General features: G+C 37.8%; 1 protein-coding gene across 1 annotated transcript in view; it reads left to right on the plus strand.

Moving 5' to 3' along the window:
• BLK (BLK proto-oncogene, Src family tyrosine kinase) overlaps positions 1-20587 on the plus strand; it is a 961491-nt gene that overhangs the window by 502284 nt on the left and 438620 nt on the right. The window lies entirely within an intron of this gene.

Below are 20587 nucleotides of genomic sequence, written 5' to 3' on the forward strand. Positions count from 1 at the left end.
TCATCTTGTCTCTATATTGTGGCATCATTCTTGGTTAAGGAAGGATACTGCTCAGGGTCAGGGTCATACCTGCCTGGGCTACATAATCAGAGAGCTCCTCTATGTCTCTTTTCATGTAGTCCAGGGAGGTACGTCTCAGGTCGTTCACACCAGCATGGACAATGACTGTGTCATATTTGTACTTGCCGTGGAGTGACCCGAGTGCTTGTGTTATGTGGCGGATTCTAGCGCCTGATAGGCAGCTTACTGTGACCCCCCCTTGTTCAGCCTGGTGAGTGGGACGTCAGTGTGTCTGACTATGGAGTCACCTATGACAAGTATGTTTGGTGTTGTATTTGGCCTTAAGGGCTGTGACTGTTTTGCACACTGATTTTGTGGTTTATGTGTTGCTTGTGGGGTGTCTTGAGGTAGCAGTTGTTTGGGTGTCTGCTTTGGAGGCCTCTGCTGTTTAGGTAAATTTTACTCAGAGCCTCCGAGTATGTCTTTGTGTGTTTATGTGTTTGATTCAGTGGTGTGGTAGCATTATGTGAGGCTGGTTTTGTGGTGTGTGTAGTTGCCTTCTCTTCCTGTCTGGTCTTGCCAGTCCTGAGTTGAGAGAGCTCAGCCTCCAGTTTGGCTAAATAGCTGCATCTCTCGCAAGTATTTGTGTTATGTGGGAGGAGGAGAGGGTTGTCTGTGTACATGAGGTAATTGTAACATTGCCTCAATATTCCCAGATTCACCAACTGGGCAGGAGAGGACGCCAGCATCTGGCCCTTCGACATGCTAGAAAAATTAAGAAGTTAGGTATGAGACTGAATAAGAGAAGACTTAGTAAGGAAGTGGGTATTCCTGGGGGGGTTTCGCAAGTGAGGGACTTTGTATAATATAGAAGTGACAAGTGCTGAGCTTTTTTTTTTTTTTTTTTTTTTTTTGAGGAAAAAAAAAAAAAAAACTTTTAGGAACAAGTGCTGCGCTTTTTAGTCAAGGGATATACTGTTTAGGTTACTAGTAGAGCAGTTCTAAGGGAAAAAATGAAGAACAGACTTTATGGAGCCAGAAAAAATTTAACCTTGTTAAACCAGCGCTGCCCGATGCTGCTCTAGTGGCAACTCCGTGCTAAATCACGCTAAAGCACGCTAAAGCGTGCTTTATAGCAGGGGGCTGGAAAAGGCAGGAAATGACCCAAAATGGCCACTGAACTACAAGTTACTGTCTTAAACCACTCCTCTGAGGACAAACAGGCAGCTCAGTACTCCCCACTCCCACTGGTGAGTAAAGAAACTTCCCCCTGACCAAACAAAGAAAATGGAGAAGTACAGGAACCAAGACAAAGCCCAGGGATCAGCAAAATCTGATCACTGGAACAAACTATCCAGGAAAGTTAGGAGAACAAGAATATTTTTTTGTTTTTTTTCAAGTTTTTTTCACAGATAGAACAGAAAACACAATAAATGCTTTGCTTTTCGATTAAATGCTATCAAAAGCTAGAACACTTGAGTGTATTAACCTGTAGTTTAACTTTTAAGCAAACTTAAACTAAGAAGTGCAACCAACAATTAAAGCTTATAAAAACAGGAAAAACAGGTAATACCACTATAAAATAGACAGAAACACCTATAGAAAACCATATCCCCTCAAGCCACATGCTCCAGGGATCTAAACCTCACCACAACAATAAATCGGGCATGCTGGAGGGATAGATTACTGTCCCAGAGACTTCCCATGCTTTGGAACAAGATTCCAATCTACATTAGGCAGAGCTCCTTGCTAACACTCTTCAAGAAGAACCTTGACGAGTGGATGAGAAACAGAAAGTTTACACCGGGGATCACTTCAGTGGCTCTGCTGGACAGAGGCACAGGGAACTAATCTAAGGGGGCGGCAAAAGCCAACACATTCTGGATAGGATTATAAATGCCTTTGGGCAGATAGCCTAGTACCTACCTATGAACCTATGAACCTATGAATCAGAGGCACTGTACCAGTTTCTGGAATGTGACACAGTAGATGGCACAAAGAAACTCTATCAGGTTGCAAGGCAAAGACAGTAAGCTGAAGAAGATAGTTATCAGACACCTTTTGTAAGGGATGCCAGCAACAACCTGCTTACCAGTCCATAGGACATCAAAGGAAGATGGAAGGAGTACTTCCTTCAAATTCTGAATGAAGAAAACACCACAGTAGCTGTACTGCCCGAGACACAGCCTAGGGTGAGAGAAGAGGAGGAGCCCACCAAAGAAGACGAACAGCACTAAGAAAAATAAAGCCAGGGAAAGGAACAGGCTCAGACGAGGTCATGGTAGATGTGATCAAGATGTTGGGTGAGTTAGGGGAGAAATGGCTCCTGAAGGTATTCATAGTAGTATGGAGAGAATGACATATAAGAGATGACTGGACAATAAACATATTTCTGCCAGTATACAAGAGGAAAGGGGACATTAACAACTGTGGACAGGATAGAGGCATCAAACACCTGTCCCTGCAGGAACGTTTTGGAGAGTGTGACTGATAAATGATTACACAGAGTATTGGAATGTAAGATGGGAAATGAGCAGTCTGGACTCACACTTGGAAGAAGCTAGAGATGAGGAAGGAGTCCAACTTGGCATTGTTAGACTTGGAGAAAGCATATAAAAAGGCCATAATAAAACTGAGTTGGCTGTCCTGCAGTGGTTTGAAATCCAAGAAACATTGGTAGAATCAGTGCAAGATATCTGCAATAACCTAATGACACAAGTACAGTTAGCATTCAGACTCACAGAGGGGTTCCCAGTGGGAGTGGGTGTGCTTCAAGGTTCATCTGTGACACCTCTGTTGCTCATACTGCTGATGGACTACCTTAACATACAAGTCAGAGAAGGCAGATCTACAACATTGCTGTATGCAGATAATGTGCCATTACAGGCAGACTCTGAACAAAACGTCAGCCAAGGCTAGGTAAATGGAATGCAAAATTGAAGGCACAATTGATGAAACTGAGTACATATAAGTTCTAATGGCAGCAAATGAGGGAAATCAGAAGAAGGTGATAAATGAAATGGAATGGAAAATGGTGGAGCAAGTTAACTGCTTCAAGTAATTGGGAGGTAGGGTTGAGGAGAAGGGAAGTCTGAATGAGGAGGTCAAAGACAGAATCAGAGGGGCAGCAGCCAACTGGCACAGACTGTCAGGGGTGTTGTGAGACAGAAGAATACCAAAGAAGGGGAAAAGTACAGTCCATAAGACAGTGGTGTGACCTATACTACTGTTTGTTACAGAAACCTGGGCAGTAAAGGTAGAACAGTTGAGGAAGCTAGAGACAGTGGAGATGAAGTGGCTTAGATGGGTGGTAGGATATTACAATGTGAGATAGGCAAAGTAATAAGGACATCAGAGCAGAAGCCAAACTAGGACTAGTTGCTGAGAATTTCAAAGAGAACAGATTATGGTGGTTTGGGCCCATGCGTGGGAATGGAGAAGACAATCTGATGAAGAAGATTTGGGACAGACATGACGAAGGCAAGAGGAAACTAGGGCATCCAGCAAAGAGATGTACGGATTGTGTGAGACAAGACCTCTAGCAGTCAGATATGATTATCAAAGAAGGTAGGAAAGGGCCAATGAATCGAGAGAGAGAGTGAGATGACAACAGTTTCTTTTTTTTCAAGGTAAATTTCAATCTACCTTTCCTGTCTGAAGATTATATTTGAATTGTTTTTGAGTCTGATAATAACAAACTGTTTAGGTATACATAATTTAACAGGTTAAACAGACTAAAGCATAAATGTCAAGCAATTCTCCTAAATAATCTTTCCTGTCTGAGAATTTTATATGTCAATGGAAACATGCTTTGCAGTTTATTGTTTGAAAATATTATGTCAAATGTTACCATAATTAAATCTCAAAAATAAATATTATAAATATCATACACTGTATTTTTTTATTTGTATCATATCTAGTTAATTTACTTAATTGACGAAAGCCAAAGAAAATGATTTTAAATCAATAGATAAAATATACAATTGTATAAAAAGTTTTTGAATTTCACTGATATTTAATAAAAAAAAGTGTAGAGAGAAAAGGGGAATGTTGCATATTATAGTTTAGGACCACAATAAGATTTAAAGCAGCACTTAATTTAGGAGACTAATAGATTATTAATTTTCATTTTACACATCAGATTTTTTTTTTCTAAAAGAGGAAAACAATCTTCATTTATTGCTTAACACCTCATATCTGAGTATGTAGTAATGAATCAAAAGGGAGCATTATATTGTCATCTGTGTGATTCAATATGTTATAAGAAATATGCAAATAATTTTTTACCACTTTTTTAGTAGCTTTATCTGTTTCTTTGAATTTTTAATGCTTTTTGTTGTTTTAAAGACTGCAATGCTTGCAATTTTTATAAATATTATGTGGTTTTCATTGGTTCATAGGTCTATGGGAGATTAATAGAATAATGACTCAAGAGCCGTTATAAGCCTCGCCAGTTTTACCCAGATTTTGCACAATTTTCTATCCCTAGAGGAAAGATAACAAGGGTCACCAAATGGGGTTTTGACTATTTTACAGACTGTCTCTGTCCATAAGGGGCATTGGCATCATCCCAGGAGTGAATTTCTGATTTCCCATAATTTTTCCAGATTGCGCTTGAAGATGGTTATGGAAAGGCTCTGCTTCATATGATTAGGAAGCCTGTTCTAGAGGAGGGTAATCTCTGGGACACATATCTGTCTCTCCAGCATGACCTATTCATGTCAGAGATCAGAAGTAGATCTTTGGAGTAGGTGACCCTCATGCAGTTAGCTTAGTGAATATACAACATTTCAATCAGAGCTGGGTCAGAGACTGCCTTGTAGTTCAGGCACAGCTCACCCCTTAGTAATTGGTAGGAAACTGAATATAGTGGTAGGGCTTTTAATTGGTCCACATATGACATTTTGATTATACCCTATATTGCTTGGTTCAGAAGCCTCTGAGGATGCTCCAGCTGTTGCATGTTCCTGGCTAGATACATGCCAAATAGTGCATTGTACTCGATTATTGGTCTGATGAGGCTGGAATATAGTATTACTGTGACATCCTTACACCTGGATGCCATGTCCTCACTTACTTATAAGTTGAGCCACATAGAAGGATTTCCTCACCACTGTGGACACATGGTGGTCAAAGTTCAGATTACTATCAATCTTACTACCCAGATCTGTCATCACCGGGTCCACTCTTAGGGAGATGCTATCGATGTTATAATTTGCATGGGTATTTGATTTTCTAAAAGGTATTATTATGCACTTCTTCATATTTATTTGAGATCATGGCTCTGACACCAGTTATTAGTCTGTATCAGACCTTAATGTAGGATATCAACATCAGTTTTGGAGTCAGTTATTGCCCCAACTTGCAGTCATCAACAAACTTGGTCAGTCAAAGGCCATCTGCATTTCTCTTGACATCTGAGAAGTATATCCCAAACAAGAGTTGGCCCAGCACCGAGCCTTGTGGTACTCCACTGGTGACTGGCCTCTTGCTGGCTGTAGATTCCCCAACTCTCACAACATGTGTCCTATCAGTGAGCCATTTGGCTATCCATCTGGAGATGTAGAGGTTTATGCCCAATTTTGTGAATTTATCTATAATACCTGAGAGGGGTATTGGTGTCAAGTGCCTTGGCCAGGTCAATGTAGGCAGTAAGCACTGTTTTACCCTCATCCATGGTCCTGGTGACCTTCTGAAAGAAGTCCACCAGACTTAGCAGGCAGGACATGCCCTTGATAAAGCTGAATTGGATTGGGTGTAGAGTCTGGAAATTTCCTATGTCATTATTAATCAGATCCATGATTATCCTTTCCATAGCCTTGCATATCAGTCTAGTCAGACTTATGGGTTGGTAGTTTATGGACCTCCCTTGTGCAGAGGGATGGCTGTTGGTGTCCTCTACTCTTCTGGGACAAAGCCTGTCGTGAGGATATGGCTAAATAGAGATCTGAGTGGGTCTGCCAGGTTATGTTTCAAGCTATTTAGCAGGAACTCTTGGATTCCATCAGTGTCCATTGATGCTGTGTTTCTAGCTTTAGAGGCTACACTGGCAACTTACTCCTTTGTGATAACAGGCAAAGGAATGGTAGGGGGTATTTCATTTATCAGCCAGCAGGTTTGCTATTTCTTCTGGCTGACTATAGGTAGTGCCATTTACAGCCAACTCAGCACATTGTTGAGTATTTCGTTAAGATTTTGGAAATAACTAAAAATGCTTTGTGGTTATCCATTGCTTGGGAGGTTATTTTAGTCTTCTAGTTAGCTTTTGAAGTCTTCCCTGATTTTCCTGTTGAGAATAATGAGGGATATTTTTTTGTCTGTTGTGCACCCTCCCATTTACTTCTAGACAGGAATTTCTTCTTCTGTTGTATAGTCTATTTATGCCATGATTTCTTGTTTTTCTGGCTAGATCTGAATTTAGTTCGGTCATGTACTGCCATTTCTATGTAGTTGTGTAAGTTGTTTTATTCATTTAATACATTATTAATAAGCCTTGTACATCATTTCTGATATGACTGTAATAAATACCAGTAATCTCAATTTCAAATCATATGACAAAATGATTTTTGCTGTTTTATTTTAAAATCTAAATTCCTGTAAACTATATTGGATAATGTGCCATGATTTTGAATTGTAATTTCTTCAGTATCATTAATAACCAGTTGACTCTAACTCACTTAAAATTCTCTTTGGCAGAATGAATTACTCATAGCATATGTATTCAAGTTTGTCAACAAATTACTTGCAACAGTGATGTGGTGTTTATACTGTATTCATTTTCTGTATTATTTTCTTTACCAGAAGCATAATAAACATTCAAGTACAACTTTCTAATAAAATGTTAATTGTCAATTCGACATGTTTGAGACTCAGAATATGTGCGGGCATGAGCTTCTTGATTTAAAAAGCACATTTTTCTTTTTTTCATTAAGATGTGCACTACTCGAGTTAACCATGACATTTTCAATACATAAACTTTAATACAGTATCTCATTACTAATATTAATTAATTTTTGTCCTTGTTTGCAACTTTACTCTGTCTCTAAATACTGCTGCATAGGACTTTTGAGTTTTGTATCATAATTTCTATTCTGAGCATGTACATGATCATTCCAATCTATTGTTTTTCTAATTCTCTTGAGTAGTAGGCCTTTCATATTGTTATGATTCAGTGCTGGTGTTTTATGTCACATTAATGTCTTCTTCAGTTGATTCTAGCAGAGATTATTGATGAACATAACCCTTAAAGGTTAACATATATTGACTGACACTGACTGGCTATTTGACGAGACTTTGTGTTGTCACTGTTGACATCACCTGGGTGCTATTATTTCAGGAATCTATTGTTTTTAAGATCATTTATGTCACTTGCAGCTTCTTTTTTAACAAAAAACATCTTTCTTGAATTATTAGTTATGATATAGGCAATCATACATTTATATAAATGAAAACAAACCGTATCAGCATATTTTCATTTGCAGACATCATACATTTTATGTAAACTTCTATAAAGAGTCATTGTCATTCAAGCATTATGTATCTCATCCAATACCTGTCTACCTTAAACCTCATTCCTCCTCCAAAACATTATTCTGCATGTGTCCTTTGCAGCTTCTTGTTCATAATTTAAATAAACTAGTTTTCCCTCTTAGCACAGTTGCCTGTTCTTTCACTGAAGTGTCTACGCTGCTAAAAATGCTGTGGGCAATTTGTCATAAAATATTTTAGTTTCTGCTCCCTGTGTCTTGTAGGCAGCTTTACCAGGTTCAATGTTAAGTCTTAGCACATATATTTGCAGCGTCAGACCAATGTTTCTGAAAGCTTTTTTTCTCTCTTCTGGAATGAAAATGAAGGTAGTTTATTAGTATAAAGCCCTAAAGGAGACACACCAAAGGAAGTTTGTGTGTCAAGTGTAATTGTGTTATAATAAGTTCAGATCTCTTTTGGTAGCATGCTGAATAGTGTTTGAACACTTTATACCATTTCTGGTAAAAAGACAAGATTGCAATATTGCATTAAATCAAACAAGTTGACTAGTCTATGAAATCTTATCATTCATTTGTCCATTAAAGGAACCAAACAAAAGTGCATCTTCTGTATCATTTAAAAGAATGCCACCCTCTTTTTTTGTCCCAAAGCTATTGTCAAGAATGATGATGCTAAAACCATTGACAGTGTTGGCTAAATTAGAGCATTCTAATTTTAACAGATATAATACCAACAACGAAGGTTCAAGGAACTCAACACTAGAAGAAAGACAGCACCAAAAACTGTTCCCAGAACAAACCACGATCCACAAATATGTCACAAAGAACTTCTTTTATTGAAATACAAAACGAAGGTTGAGCGCTTTCATCTACCCAATGTAGATTTCATCAGAACACTGAATATATCAAACCTTGTCTCTTAAAGACTTTAAAATTCCCGCCTAAAACACCACCTGACCAATTAAACTACCATTAAGTTTTTTTTTTCAAAACAGGTTTATTGTTTTAACATATAAGAGAAATATCATAACAATTTTATACAAGTAATTAAAAATAGGTATTATTATAATATTCAACAAAACAACTAAAGTATTTACAAAGACATCCACTACAATCAGATCAATTAATTAAACTAAAATACCATGCTATTGAAATTAAAATTTTTTTAACAAATTTTGTAAATTATCCCATACAATATAATAAGATGTTTTTTAAACTACCATTAAGTTTTAAAGACATAAGAACATAGATTTGGTAAAACCCATATAAACAGCCTTCTAAATATTATCAGTATTAATAATGGTTAAAAAATGCCTAAAACAGCATAAAAATTCAATCATATAATAAAAGTTCTCTATCGGTGGAATATGAACCATACCCCAACTCTAATAATACATACTAGATGAATGTTTCATATAAAATATGACAAATGCATGGAGTGCATAAAAGGAACAATGTCAAATGTAAGATATAATCCTACAGTAAATACTAATTACATAACTAATACAATATATAGTTATGACCTGCCTAAATATATTGTGCATTACCAAAGTATATAAATGCCTATGTTTAACAATGAAAAATTATTTTATATACATATAAGATATTTGATTGAGTGCATATGTATATATGTCTATATGTCTCTCTCTGACAAAACTACAACATTGTTAATTTCTTATAAGGGGCTTAGTAGGAATATTTTCATTGATACCTGGTGGAATTGCCGCATTTAGCTTTAACTGCCATTTGATCTCTTTTTCCCACAAAATTGCCTTGATGTTAGCCCCCCCTGGGGTTGTTCCTAACTACTTCAAGAATGGCAAATTTGAAGGTGTTACAACCAGCACTACCAGCTAAATGTCTGTATAGTGCATTATTCATATCCTTCTTTTTTATACAATACAAATGATCGTAAATTCTATTACGTAATTTCCTGTCCATTTTTCCAACATAAAAACTTGGACAGGACATGCACTTTCCTATATAGACAACATGTTGGGTCTGGCAATTTCCCTTACAAAGATAAATCCTACTTCTAATAATATTCTCTAAACTAATACACTCCACTTGTAAAATGGAAGGGCACTGGTTGCAATGTCCGCATTGCTTAGTCCCTGTCCTATGGGTGTTCCCGGAATTATCTCTGTGATTAGACCTAATGTCAATCATTTTTTTAAAATCGATCCCTGTTTTATATACATATGTTGGTTTCTCACCCACTCTATCACAAATTCCTTCATCACTAGTAAGAATATTCCAATTACTATCTACAATCTTTCTCACTTCCCCTACGTGATGTGCAAATTGTATTATGTATGACCTGTGATATCCTGATGTACTGCATTCATTTGCGCTGGTTGACAATAAACTCTTGCCCAAGATAGGCATATATTTATTACCCCATTCTCGTATAACATATTCGGTGATGTCCTTGATCATGGCCTCAGGATAACCTCTCTGTCTAAATAGTTTGCCAATAAAGGCCATCTCAAGAATCATATCTTCCTTTCTGGAGGTCATCCTAGCAGCCCTTATGCATTGCCCCTTTAAAATACTTATTTTCTGCGTATAGGGATGATTACTGGAAAACTCTAAATAGGCATTGCAAAAGTGTCTTTCCTATAGATCTTAGATTGAAAAGTGTGTTCATCGCTGAATATGTAAGTGTCAAGATAATTTATTCCTGTCTTACTGATGTTATAAGTAAATTGCAAGTAGGAAGTACTACCATTGATGTAATCGATGAAATTCATCAATTTCTCCTCATCCCCCTTCCAAAGGATGAATAAGTCATCCAGGTACCTGACATAACAACATATGTACTCCTTCCAGGGTGATTCCAATACAAATTCCTCCTCCCAATCCAATAGGACGAGATTGGCATATATGGGGGCACAAGCAGCCCCCATAGCTACACCCGCTATTTGTTTGTAATACTCCCCTTCAAAGAATATGAAGTTATTATCTAGCACAATATTGATGAATTCTGTTAGTATATCGATCTTGTCCCACTGTAATTGACTGTATTTATTCAGACTGTTAATAAATCAAGTCACCCCATCTGCTTTAGGTATGCACGAAAACAAATCCTTTACACCTATGGTAACAAATAATAAATTGGGGTCCCATATGTCTTGTTTGAACTTCCCTAAAAATTCCCAGGAGTCCTTAATAATGTGTGGTATCAACTTGTAGATTTGCTTTAACCATTGATCAATGACCTTACCAAATGGAAAGGCCTTGCTATGACTTCCTGAGATAATGGGTCTAAAAGGAGGATTCCTGATGTTTTTATGTATTTTGGGAATTCCTACTATAGTTGCCATTATGGGGTACTCTACTTTTAAAAAATTGTACAGGTCAAATGTGATTCGATCATCCAATAGAAATTCTTCTAGATACAGGTCAATTTTTCTATGGGCAATATTTATCTGATTGATAGAAGTTACTTCATATTGTTCGGAATTATTCAAAATGTCAAATATTTTGGCAATATAATTATCCATATCATACAATACCACTCCACCCCCCTTGTCTGCAGTCATAATCCTAATATTTTGAGAATATATAGAATCTAATAGTTTTTCGACTGCTACATTCCACCAGGAAGAATCACCTGATTTTTGTAAATTACCATATAGTTCATATATTTTCTTACTGACCACCTTTTCAAAGATTGATAGGGTATTGTGCATGGGTGGAGTGAAATTACTTTTCTTCTTTAAGCAGTCCATTTTTGTATGCTTATCAGATGAATTTTGAAAAACTATACCCAAATTTATCTTTCTCAAGAATAACTTGAACTCGACTAAAGTATCAACCAGATCAAACTTCCTTCTAGGAATATATTTCATACCTTTCGAAAATGTATCAAAGTGTTCAATGTTTATGGGGTATTGTGTATAATTATATATTTTGAAGTCTCCTACACTATATACCACCCCATCAGTGACCCTAATACCAGTAGGTTCACCTTCCTGTACTAGTAACCCCTGTGGGGATTCCTTGTTCTTCGATCCCCTTGTCTCCATCTGTTTTCTTGCCATTTGTAGTTGCTCTTCCACTTTTTTTCTTGCTCTAAAAAATCTCCCCATTGCATTCCTCTCTATCAAGATCATTGGACATGTAGTCCACATCATTGCCCCTATCACGTCTATCAGGTTTAACATTAATTCTTTTGTTCCAATTGTAGGCAGTTTCATTTTCATATTGTCTTGTATCCCTTAGAAATTTTTTGCAGTTTCTATCAAACATTTTTTTACTACTACTTTCTACATAGTGAAATTGCTTAACATGCAATTTCTCCCACTGTGGGTACAATAAATCATTGGTTATAGCAACATTGAGTTCTTCTACATCTTTTAATAAAGTACTCAACTTGTCATTGCAGGATATTATATACTCCATAAATTGCCTACCAAAACCGTCAAACATTTTATTACAAGTCAATATATTGGTCTCATTTAGTTCTATCCCAATGGGCTGTTTAAAAAAACATAGACCCATAGGGACAATGCCACAGTCCACACATTTGCGTAAATATAAATTATCCATCTGCAAGGCTTTTATCCGGTTAAGCTTCTTTCCGAAGCTAAAAATCATGTCCTTTAAAGTGATGTCTTGTTCTTGTACAGTACTGTGTTTCTTATGATTATCCATGGACCGGAAATCATAAGGCAGTTTTAAAAAATTATCTAAATTGAAAGTAAATTTATTATTCATACCATCCATAGGTTCCAATGTCTTTGGCCTGTTGGATGTGGCAGTTTCTTTCATATTTACCAAGTTTGAACCCACTTGGGAAGAATAGGTGGGTGTGGGTTGCATACGTTTAGATTTAGCCCCTGACAAAACATACACATCCTCCGAAACCTCACCAGATGCAGTAGAAAGATTAAACTGACGCATGTGATTGCCAGTGGTTCCGTTACCATAGAAAGTGCCGTTGGACTGTGAATTGTTCCTTTTCAGGGCTTCTTGACCGTTTGGAATCTCCTTGGAACTACCACTTCCTATGTCGGAACGTGGTGATGTCATCCCCTCCATTTCAATTTTCTCCGAAGCTGTGTTACGTGAAGTGATAGGCGGTGTCATCATTTCCAACAACCGGGTGATTTCACCCTTTAGAATCACCAGTTCTGAGTGTATTTTGTCCACTTCATCTCTCCTGACAGGAGAGAAGTTACAGGATATATCCCCAATGGAATCCATGGCTGATGACAAATACCAACAACGAAGGTTCAAGGAACTCAACACTAGAAGAAAGACAGCACCAAAAACTGCTCCCAGAACAAACCACAATCCACGAATATGTCACAAAGAACTTATTTTATTGAAATACAAAATGAAGGTTGAGCGCTTTCATCTACCCAATGTAGATTTCATCAGAACACTGAATATATCAAACCTTGTCTCTTAAATACTTTAAAATTCTCGCCTAAAACACCACCTGACCAATTAAACTACCATTAAGTTTTAAAGACATAAGAACATAGATTTGGTAAAACCCATATAAACAGCCTTCTAAATATTATCAGTATTAATAATGGTTAAAAAATGCCTAAAACAGCATCAAAATTCTATCATATAATAAAAATTTTCTATCGGTGGAATATGAACCATACCCCAACTCTAATAATACATACTAGGTGAATGTTTCATATAAAATATGACAAATGCATGGAGTGCATAAAAGGAACAATATCAAATGTAAGATATAATCCTACTGTAGATACTAATTACATAACAAATACAATATATAGTTATGACCTGCCTAAATATATTGTGTATTACCAAAGTATATAAATGCCTATATTTAACAATGAAAAATTATTTTATATACATATTGGATATTTGATTGAGTGTATATGTATATATGTCTATATGTCTCTCTCTGACAAAACTACAACATTGTTAATTTCTTATAAGGGGCTTAGTAGGAATATTTTCATTGATACCTGGTGGAATTGCCGCATTCAGCTTTAACTGCCATTTGATCTCTTTTTCCCCCAAAATTGCCTTGATGTTACCCCCCCTGGGGTTGTTCCTAACTACTTCAAGAATGGCAAATTTGAAGGTGTTACAACCAGCACTACCAGCTAAATGTCTGTATAGTGCATTATTCATATCCTTCTTTTTTATACAATACAAAAGATCGTAAATTCTATTACGTAATTTCCTGTCCGTTTTTCCAACATAAAAACTTGGACAGGACGTTTAACAGATATAACTCGCACTGAGTAAAATGCCACAAAATATCATTCTTATTGCCTAAAATGTCTTTTTAAATAAAAATAATGCATTTTTCTTGTCCTTTGGCTAACACAAATCTTCAAAAATATTACTAAAATTAAAAACAGGTGCTTATGTAAAGATAATTTAGTCACATGATAAGTTTCAATCAAAGTTTTGATCTTGACTATTTTGTAGTCTGCGGTGGTGCAGTGGTAGCATTGTTGCCTCACAGCAAGAGGTTCTTCTGTCTGATTCCCGGCAGGAGCACCTTCTGTGTGGAGTCTGCATGTTCTCCCCATGGTTGAGTGAATGTTGGGCATCAAGCTGGCACCTCAGCACCCACAAAAAATCTACTGCCAAGCATTAGCAGACCAGAGTTCTGCTGTGGCAACCCCTAACAGGAAAAAGCTGAAAGAAGAACAAACAATTCACCATAACTTTTTGCAAAAATAGTTTGTAAAGATTTTGATATCAAAATCATTCTGATAATGTTAAAATAATAAGTCTCATAGTTGCTACCTTAGCATTTCTGCTTTTGTAAGAGCAATAGTCATATGAAAAACAGTGTAGCAGAATGTAGCATGAATTTAATATCGTGCTTTCTTAAATTAAGTTCAGATTAAAACAAAACAATGTTTAGTATAACAGTACATTTTCATATAAGTGTAGCAGTATAATAGAACTGAATACTACATTTAATACTGACTTCTTGTACTGAATGAAACTAAACATCTGTATAACAATATGTTCTTATATCAGACTGTTTCAGTACTATTTTGAAAAATATATATTTACATGTATGCCCATCAAATGGAAAAGAAACAGAAACTGTTTTCACTTGGGTGTAAGTCTCCCTGCACCCTAATGTTTTTTTTGTGTTCCACCCACAAACAACTTTAAATATTCCAACACCAAGATGACACAACAATGGAGAAAAAGGGCAATAATAACTGCACTGTCTGCAATCAAACAGTAAATCACATGCTGTGACATAACTTAGCAGTGCAGTTGAATGCAACATACCAATTCACTTACACTGTTACTTTTGTTACTTTGTGTTTGATGCTGGTTGTGTAGCCTGTCCTAGATATCACCGTTTATTGGCTAAAGCCCAGAATAGTTTTGGATACTACTGTGTATGCTTTGACTGGCTGACTAATAGGTTTTCTTATCTTTGGTGATGCATTGTTTTGTTAGGTGTGAAGGAAGCACAGAATCGATGTGGGCTTATCATACTGGAGACTACAATGCAATTTCTGAACAATGGGACTAAATAATAGATGGATAGGATCAAATACCTGGGCATCAAATTATTTAGGACTATTAAAAAAATGATAAGGATGTACAGTGCAGAATGTACAAAAACGATAAAGAATCAACTGAACTGTTGGACTGAGACAGACTACCAGTTAAAATCTGATATGATTAGACTCTTACAGTTGCTTTATTTGCCTAGGCATCTTTGAATTTCCTCAGAGGAACAGGTGGGTAGCAAAATGCAACAGCCTTTTGTGAGGTTTCTGTCAAGGGAAAATATGTATGCATCTGCATAAAAAATAAAATAAAAAAAAATGGCATGGCTCAGAACTAGGGAAATGGAAGAGACAGACCCAGCCTTTTGACAGACTAGAGGGCAGAAAATGCAGCACAAGTGGTAAAGGGGACACTATGAATGAGGGAATGGGAGATGAGTAAAAGAGAAGCATTGAAAGAGGGATATCTAATGCAAATAGAGGTCAGTATTAACAGGAACTTGTAGAGGATGAGTTAATACAGGAATCACCAGGGACTGTATAGAGTAACTACATGGTTAAAGCTAATGGGAGGATGATGGAGGGGTGAGTTGGAAAAAGAAATCAGTGTGTAGGTCGGAGATGCTTGGTAATATGAGGAGAAGAAGCCCAAGCTAATAACAGGGCTTCATCTGGAAATTCATTGCTGGTAAGTACAAAGTTTCAAATGTGGGCAGGACAGAGCAACAGTAAAACAAGCAAGGAGAATAAGAGTGGAGCTGAGATTTAGGAAGGAAGTGAAAGGTTAAGGTTAGTAGTTTGGGAATAATGGAAACAATTGGGAAGATCTGCTTGTGGAATACACACACACACACATATATATATATATATATATATATATATATATATATATATATATACATACTTTGGAATCCACGGTGGTGCAGCTGCAGTGTTGTTGCCTCACAGCAAGAGGTTCTCCCGTTCGATTCTCGGCTGAAGTGCGTGGAGTGCCTTCTGTGTGGAGTCTGCATGTCCTCCCCGTGGTTGGGTGGGCGTTCGAAAGACATGCGTAAATGGGCGTGCCTTCGTTGAAGGTTGAACATCAAGCTGGCACCTCGGTGTTCGTGAAAATCTACTGCCAATCATTAGCGGACCGGAGTTCCGCTGTGGTGACCCCTAACCGGGAAAAGCCGAAAGACAAAAAACAACAACATACTTTGGAAGGAAGAGGAAAAAGCACTACTTTCTGAACTCAAAAGCCTGTCCTTGCCTAAATCCTCCATAATGTTGTATTTTGTTTTCTTTCTCTTTTTTTTTTTTCATTACCTGTCTACATTTAATAATTCAATGACTAATCTTCTCACTAGTCAATACTACATTATGCTACCTGGGAAACTTATGTCATTATTATAGATACTTAAATGTACTAGATGTAGTTACTTCATTTTTTTATTTCACCTGATGACTGCATATGCAGTTTTTTGTTTGCACTGTATTGCTACCATGTTTTTCTTGGGTTTTGTATATTGCCTACTATGTTATCTTTTTAAGCATTACTGGAGCTTTTCTCCTCAGGTCTCCACTGAAAACAGGCCATTGGCTCAAATGGACTAACCTGGCTAACAAACGTCAAATAAATAAATAAATAAAATAAAAAAGGAGGATCGCTGAAGATGGAGGGGAATGGCAAATAATGAAGAAAGTGAGATGGTTTGATGGGAGGAACTACAGAAGATATGTAGTGCTTTATGAAGAACAGGACCAGTTTAGGAGCTCAAGATTATACCTATACACAAAGGTAGTAAGCTACAAGTTCATATGCAGTCTAGAACATGACTAGGTTTTGAGATGCTGGATCAATGGATAAACTGCCTCCAAATGTGGTTGGATGAAGAGATCAAAGATATGAACAGGGAGAGTAGTTGATATGAGAACAAAATGGGTTTGAATTAGAAATGGTGGTTGTTAAAAATGGGGTATATGGGAGAAGTTTGGGGAAGGTAGATATACTGTTTGTGGTTGAGTGGGCAATTGCAATATTCTAACAGAGTGCAAGGATGAAAGATCATGAAAGAAGCTGAATCTATTTCCAGAAAATTACAGGGAGCTACAGAAGCTGAATGAGAGGTTATGTGTAGAAGGATGGAATAGAAAAGAAGCAATTTCTGGGAGGATGACTGCATGATTGCAAAAGGATAAAGAGGGAAGAGTTTGGAGGGAAAAGGAAACTGAAGTCGGGGGTAGGGTACTGAAATATGGGAAGGCTGATAGATATATGAAGGGAGAAAAAGGGAAAGGGTAAGTAAAGAATTAAGGATAGGCCAAGAAATATCAGCCAAAATAGCATATCATATATGTAGATATTTTCCATACTGAAACTACATTTTATATACTATAAAGTTTTGCTTTCTGATCTAATGTGGTTTAGTTATGTGTTGAAACTATGTAAACTGTATATTGCAAACACATACATGCACACACACACACACACACACACACACACACACACACACACACACACACACACACACACACACACACACACACATACACACACAAACACACACACATACACACACTCGCGCACACACGTGCACACGCATACACGCCCACAAACAAACAAACACACACACACACACTGCAGTTCTCTGGTACAGGGCATAGTCAGACAATTATGACAAGCACAGATACTAATAAACAATATTGATGGTTTAGTAACATCTGCATAACTGCATCTGTGAGAAGCAAATTAAAACAATAATGGTGGCAGGAGTGTCTCTATCTAGCTCAGAAGCTGTACTGATTTGGGATAACTGATAACATGTTAAGTTAGACAGCCCTAGAATTAGAACTACGCTACTTTGCTTTAAAGTTTTATTTTCAGAGGTAAGACAGTTATTGAGTGGTGTACACATATTAAGGTTTTGCATACTCTTTATGAATCTTTCATTCCTTCATTCTACAATAACATCTTTAAACTATTCATGGTTTTGGGGGAGGATGCAACTTATCCCAGCACTGATAAGGTTTAAAAATGAATCCTGCACAGAATGCCATTCCGCTACGTGATACGAGTGCTCACTTCAGTTTTCAGTTTGGCCACATGCTGCATGACTGCTTTTACTCCCGGTTTAAGGTTTGCAACCTTTGCAATCAGTTGCCTTAACACATAAAGAATTTTATTAATCTGTCAGTTCTTTACCTCTGTGCATTCTTTTCCTGCTGATGTTTCTGCAACCCTTGCAGTTTGAACAACTGATGCACCATAAAGCTCTAAAAAAAAAATAATAAATTAAATGAGCTGACTATTTCCATCACAGGTTGTTGGAACCACAGTCCAATGTGTCAAATGACTATTTATTTATGTTTTAAGAAAATCCCAAGGAACATAGATATAGTTGTATTTCTTTGAAAGTCATGCAATGAACTATAGATGCGCCTCCAAAATGTATTTCGACATGTTTTCATTTCTGACCTGAAAAGTGACTCACAATGTGAGTCCACATGGGTTATTGATTCTTATCATTATGTTTTGACTAAAAAAAGGAACAAAATGTTCCCACAAAACATCACAATTTGATGTATATGATGTTTCTGTGATAGTTACTTTATTCTGTAAAGGAAAAGTTACTCATCTTTACCATGTTATGACATACGCAGGCCTGAGTACATTAATTCACTGATTGACTATAGTAGAGCAGGAAGCCCTTTTCTCTAGCTAAACCCAAGTGCTGAAATAAGACATTTTCATAGGTTCATAGGTTCTTAGGTGTGCACTAGGCTAATGACCCTTGGGCCTTTACAAGCCTAGTCATAGTATTACCCTGGCATTGTGCCACCCGACCTTCATTCCCAGTGCCTCTGTCGAGTAGAGCCACTGAAGTTATCCCCGGGGTGAATATTCTATTTCCCATCCACTCATCGAGATTTCTCTCGAAGAGGGTCAGCGAGGTGCTCTGCTTGACATGTATGGGAAGTCTATTCCATAGCATGCACAGTCTCTGAGTTATGAACCTCTCCCTCCAGTACGTTCTGTTGATTATGGTAATGAGGTTAAGGTCTCTGGAGCGTGTGGTTCGGAGGGATTGGGATTTCTTTAGATGTAGCATTTCTAACAGAGCTGGGTCAGGCATGACTTTGTAAGTCAAGCAAAGATTGCCTGTAAGTAGGTGATATGAGACAGAGAATAGTTGTAGTTTTCTGAGTCTGTCCATACAGGACAAGTGTTTAAGGCCTAGAATCCTCTTTGTGAGGTATTTTTGCGGCCTCTCCAGTTGTTGCAGGTGTCTAGTAAGGTACTTGCCAAATGGGGCATTGTACTCGATGATTGGCCTAATGAGTGAAGAGTAGAGGGAGACAATGACCACTTTCTTGCTGGATGCAAAACCCTTAGTAATGAGATGTGTCACATAGAAGGATTTTCTGACCACAGTGGCAATGCGGTGATCAAAAGAGAGGTTGCTGTCAACCTGTGTTCCCAGATCTCTTATAATGCCTTCTGTGTTCAGTGGACTACCATTGATGTGGTAATTCATGGGAACCAGGTTTTTCCCAAAGGGGATGACGACACATTTTTGGCATTGAGCTTAAGGCCATGGTTCTGACACCAGTCATTTGTCTCAGTGAGGCCATTCTGTAGGATGTCAACATCACTTGTGGAGTTAATAGTAGCTCCCAACTTGCATTTGTCTGTGAACTTTGTCAGCCAGAGTCCCTTCATGTTTGCCTGGACTTCAGAGAAGTAGATACCAAACAGGAAAGGACCCAGGACCGAACCCTGTGAGACTTCACTCGTAACTAGTCGGCAGTCTGACTTGGAGTTAGTTACTTTCACATTGTGGGTTCTATCTGTGAGCCAGTTTGCAACCCACCTAGTGGTATAGGGGTCGATGCCTACCTTAGTGAGTTTTTCTATGATTCCTAAGTAGGAAATGGTATCAAAGGCCTTGGCCAGATCAAGGTAGGCTGTATGAACCACCTTACCTTCATCTGCCGCTCTGGTGACTGACTCAAAGAAATCAACTAAGTTGAGCAGGCATGATCTACCTTTCACATAACCAAACTGTGTGGGATCCAGAGTTTGGAGATTCCCTTTATCCTTGTTTATTAGGTCCACGATGATGTGTTCCATAGCTTTGCATATCAGACTCGTCAGGCTAATGGGGTGATAGTTCCCAGAGTCTGTAGTTGCTCCTCGTTTGTGGAGAGGGATGACTGTAGCAGTGTGCCATTCGGTAGGGACAAAGCCTGAGGTGAGGTGCCAGTTCACTCTGTAGTTCATGTAGAACACAGCTTGTGGCCGGATCTAACCTGGGAGGAGTTGACTATTGGTGTAGAGCAATGGTCGCCCATGTTAGTAATGACCAGGTCAAAGATGTTGCTACCTCTAGTGGTAATAAGAGCGAGCTGGTCCAGGGCATTGAATTAATGAATTCCAGGAAACATTGGGCAAGTGTATTAGTACATGAGTAGTTTTCCCAGTTAATGGAGGAGTAGTTGAAGTTGCCCAGTATGAGAGTGTTAGGTTGGACCCTAATATTCTCCAGGGTGCTTAGGAATGTGGAGTGTGAGTCTTGGGAGATGGTTGGGGACCTATAGCAGGCTATGACCTGAATCTCTGTCTTACCCAAT

The sequence above is a fragment of the Protopterus annectens genome, chromosome 2.part1, assembly GCF_019279795.1.
Source record: "Protopterus annectens isolate FY-2018-M chromosome 2.part1, PAN1.0, whole genome shotgun sequence".
Lineage (NCBI taxonomy): Eukaryota > Metazoa > Chordata > Ceratodontiformes > Protopteridae > Protopterus > Protopterus annectens.